The sequence below is a fragment of the Octopus sinensis genome, linkage group LG8 (assembly GCF_006345805.1).
Source record: "Octopus sinensis linkage group LG8, ASM634580v1, whole genome shotgun sequence".
Classification (NCBI taxonomy): domain Eukaryota; kingdom Metazoa; phylum Mollusca; class Cephalopoda; order Octopoda; family Octopodidae; genus Octopus; species Octopus sinensis.
This window is the reverse complement of record NC_043004.1, coordinates 69,266,165-69,270,888: the sequence shown is the minus strand read 5'-3', so window position 1 is coordinate 69,270,888 and position 4,724 is coordinate 69,266,165. Positions and strand designations below refer to the sequence as shown.

At 35.4% G+C, this 4,724-nt stretch overlaps 1 long non-coding RNA gene across 1 annotated transcript in view; it reads left to right on the top strand.

The window, feature by feature from the left end:
- Window positions 1-3,527: 3,527 nt before the first annotated feature.
- Window positions 3,528-4,724, top strand: part of LOC118764570 — a 34,071-nt gene continuing 32,874 nt past the window's right edge. The window contains exon 1 of the long non-coding RNA XR_005000392.1: window positions 3,528-3,638. This is a non-coding gene — a long non-coding RNA (uncharacterized LOC118764570). The remainder of the gene's footprint in view (window positions 3,639-4,724) is intronic.

Here is a 4,724-nt window from a genome sequence, read left to right as displayed (position 1 = left end):
TGTATATACATACATATACACTCACATTCAATCACTTTCACCCTGACTGTATATATATAAATACATATATATATATACCATATATAAATTATAATATATATACATACATACATAATACATATATATATAGACGGAAACTGAAAGAAGCCTGTCGTATATATGTATATTATATATATATATATATATATATATATATGCGTGTGTGTGTTTGAGTGTCTGTGTTTGTCCCCCTGGCATTGCTTGACAACCGATGCTGGTGTGTTTATGTCGCCGTTACTCAGCGGTTCGACAGAATAGACCGATAGAATAAGTACTGGGCTTACAAAAGAATAAGTCCCGGGGTCGAGTTGCTCGATTAAAGGCGGTGGCCGCATCAATGACTGAAACAAGTAAAAGAGTAAAGAGAGTAGAAGTATATATATATATATATATATAAAGTTAATCCAAAAGAAACACAAAAAAAACACAACAACGCGAGGACGTGGAACAAATATAGTATTATGGACGCTCAGGAAAGAAGGAAAGAAGGAGGTTTAACGTTTCGAGCGGAGCTCTTCGTCGGAAACATAGAGGTAGGAAAGATCCAGAGAAGGGAAGACAGAGGAAAAAAATTGCCAACGGTACACATGAGGTCATATATACATATATATATACATATAAAGTTAATCCAATCAAGAAAGCACAAAAAAACACAATCGCCAACGGTACACACGCGGTCACTCTATATATGGGATGTTACATTACTTTGTAGTTAGGGTGATCTAGCCATCGTGATTTAACTTCTTGACCTGGAGGTGTGGTGTTGTGTCCTTGTGCACAACACTTCATCTCTCGTTGCTCTGCGATCACACGACACCTGACGGCACCTGTTCGGACAACCGTCGATTTGATGGTCACTACATCTGGTCACTACAAATAAATCACTTGCACAGGTCGCTCGGCATAAACTGAATGCTCGTGCGTCGTCTTCAACGAGACAGTCCATCATATCTATCTATCTATCTATCTATCTATCTATCTATCTATCTATCTATCTATCTATCTACTATCTATCTATCTATCTATCTGTCTTCTGTCTGTCTGTCTGTCTGTCCGTCTGTCTATCTATCTATCTCTCTCTCCCTCCTCTTCCTTTCTCTCCTTCTCTCTCTCTCTCTAACATATATATATATTATATATATATCACCTGCCTTCGTCTTTTGTTTTATTTCCGTAAACCCTGCCTTCGTCTTTTGTCTATTTTCATAAAGCTTCCCGTTATATATATATATATATATATATAAATCTATATATAATATATATATATAATATATATATATATATACCTATATATTTATATATATGGGGGTGTATGTATGTATGTATGTTCTTAATATTGAGCGTATAGTCATAGCCGGCAAGATAGCTTTCAGCGAACCCTGTTCAGTATGTGGCATTGATAATTGAAACAATGGCGAAACATCGATGTCTGTCGCTCCGAAACAAAAAAAAAAGGGATTTGATGTGAGTTGTCTCGCTTGTCTATGACTTATTTCCAGGTATTTTTACGTCAACAGCATAGAGAATATATTCTCTCGCGCCTAATATACGCAGCTGCCTAACGAACTAACAATGCACAGTCTTTGTCTATGTGTGTTTGATTTTGTTTGTATACCTCGCGCTGCTTCCAATTCATATTTGAATTGTTTCCGTGCCATGAAATGTTGCCACATGCCAGCAGATCGTTCTTAAATCGTTGAGAATATAATCATAGCCGGTGAGATATCTTGTAGCGAAACCTGTTCGATATGTGGCATTGTTGAGTCAAAACAATGACGCAACATCAATCTCTGTCGCTCCGAAAAAAAAAGGGGATTTGATGAGTTTTCTTGCTTTGTCTATGACTTACTTTCAGGTGTTTTTACACCAGCGGCGTTGAAAATATATTTTCTTTTGCCTTAAAAAACGCATCAGCCCAACGAACTAACAATGCGAGGGGTGTTCATTAAAGATTCCCCTAACCCACTTCCGGTTATTGCAGGAAATGGAACTTGTACATGTATAATTATACATGTCTCTACATGTCACATTGTAAATTTCAGTTTTCCACTAGTATTCGTTTGTCTTTTACGGCTGCTGAAGTAGACTAAGGTACTATAATGGAGGCAGTTGAAGGCAGATCAGTGATCAGGTTGTTATGCTTGAAAGGTCGTACATCAGAAGAGACTTTCGATTAGATGAAAGAAGTTTATGGTGACGATGCAACATCATACGACGTAGTCAAGCCCTGGCATCGCCAGTTCAAATGTGGTCGGACATCGGTGGAAACAGCTCCTATTGCTGGACGACCACATTTGGCCATTCATGACGACATCATCCATAAAGTGGAAACCGTCATTTTGGAGGATAGCAACATAACTATTCGAAAGGAAAGATTGCACGTTGACCTGAAACGGATAAGAAAAAAAAAAGAAAAACGAACGTCAAGACCTAATCCATGCTATGGGCGCAGAGGTTTACATTTTAAAAGTAATTGTCCTTTTAAAAATCGTAAATGCTTTGATTGTGGAAAAATCGGGCATAAAAGCTCACATTGTATAACGAAACAAGAAAAAGGGTCGAGCAAAAAAACAAAAATTCTAGAAAGAATGTATTGTTAAAAAAAAATTCTAAGGACAGCTCAGAAAAGAAAATTTGTGTCCATAAAAATTAATAATGTTTAATATCAAAATACAACTGGATACGGGCAGTGATATCACGATAATTGATACAGATACATCGAGAAAAATTGAAAAACCTAGTTTAAAGGAAATTCCGAAAATTAGGCGTGGTGTTTCAGGAAAAAAATTGCATTTTATGGGTGAAGTGATAAGTGATGTTATATTTCGTGGAAAAACCCTGAAAGCCAAAGTATTTGAATTGAAAAATACAACAAATTTATTTGAAACAGATAAGATGGAACTTTTTAATTTATGGGACCTCCCTATAAATAAATTTTGTAAAAATGTGAATGGTTCTTCCGCCAGTACTTGCGTTTTTTCACGCAAGTCGCATGCGGAACTAATGTTTGCTCGAAAAATAAAGTCAAATTTTGAAAAGCTGCTACCAGTGAGAAAAACAAATAGGGAAAGCACTAAAAATATAACAAAGTTTTTTTGGTATTGGTGGCAAGGTATTTTTCAAAGTGTATAAAAATGGAAGACAAGGTTGGGAAGACGGAGTAGTAACAAAAAGAATAGGCAAAAATGACATATATGGCAAGAGACGAAAAATGGGAACACAAAAGATAGATAGATAGATAGATAGATAGATAGATAGATAGATAGATAGATAGATATGACTTTGCAGATAAAATATAATACGCAACCGGCAACCTTAAAAACAAACCAAAAAATATTCTTTGTTATAATCCAGTAAGTAGTTTAAATGTAAAATGCACAACCACAGCTAGCTACTACGCGCGAGTGACTTTGGGCTAGTAACATATATCGTGCTTATCGTTTTAGGTGCCTATCTAGTAGCAAGCAGTCATAAACAGCCATTGCCACCTTCACCTCAGTCTTGAGCCAGAACATCCAGGATGCCATAGCTGGAGGAACAGACAAAGCTGCACCAATACCTGGTTCGTACTCATTTATAGTTGACTGGACTAGTGCAAGGTAAGATCAAGCGCTTTGCTCAAAAATACAATGCAATACCCAACCCAAAAGTTAAACCTTCAACCTTTGCCAAAGATTTCTTAAATTTCCAATAAATCATAAATAACATATTTTAAAGACAAATTAGGTTACCTTAAGCTATAGATACAAGTTCAATTAAATATCTTAGTTCCATACACTTTTTAAAAAACAATAAAATAGCACACTCCGTTTGTAATTGTACTGCTGAAGCAATTTCCTTTTAAAGGTAATTGCTCCAAAAGCTCTAATGTATTGTTCTAAATTGCAACTACATAACAACAGTGGACCAAGTAATTGTTAATTTTATTGAGAAGAATTGTTCGCATTCGTCAACAAATTCATACATTTAGAAAACCTTTTTAAAAATTCGACGAGCTTTACTAGGAATATTTGGTTTCTAAAAATTGAATTTCGTCGCCACGACAAACGTATGTACATGGTAGATTTCGTTAAAGTTTATACTGTAGATTCTACTTAAGCGAGAAATTATATATAATCTCAAGAACACACACACACACACACACACACACACACACACACACACAATCACACACAATCACACACATGCACACAACCGGATACACATACACATACTCATATATATCGTGTTGAACTATATATTACATATATATACGTATGCATATATATATATATATATATATATATATATATATATACACTTACACACACGCTATATATATATGTGTATATAGATATAGATATAGATAGATAGATAGATAGATAGATAGATAGATAGATTAGATAGATAGATAGACAGACAGACAGACAACAATGATAGATAGATAGATAGATAGATAGATAGATATATAAGATAGATAGATAGTATAGATAGATAGATAGATAGATAGATAGTTATGAGTACAGACATTGCTTTGTGTTGAAGAAGTTTGCTTTGCTACCAAGTAATCTCGAGCGGCAAGTGTCTTCAACTAAAGCCTCGGCTTGACCAAAGTGTCGTGGATGAATTTGGCAAACGGAAACTGTGTGGCAGCCCATCGTATGCGTGTATGTGTGTGCGTTGTATGTGCCTGTTTTTCTCTCATC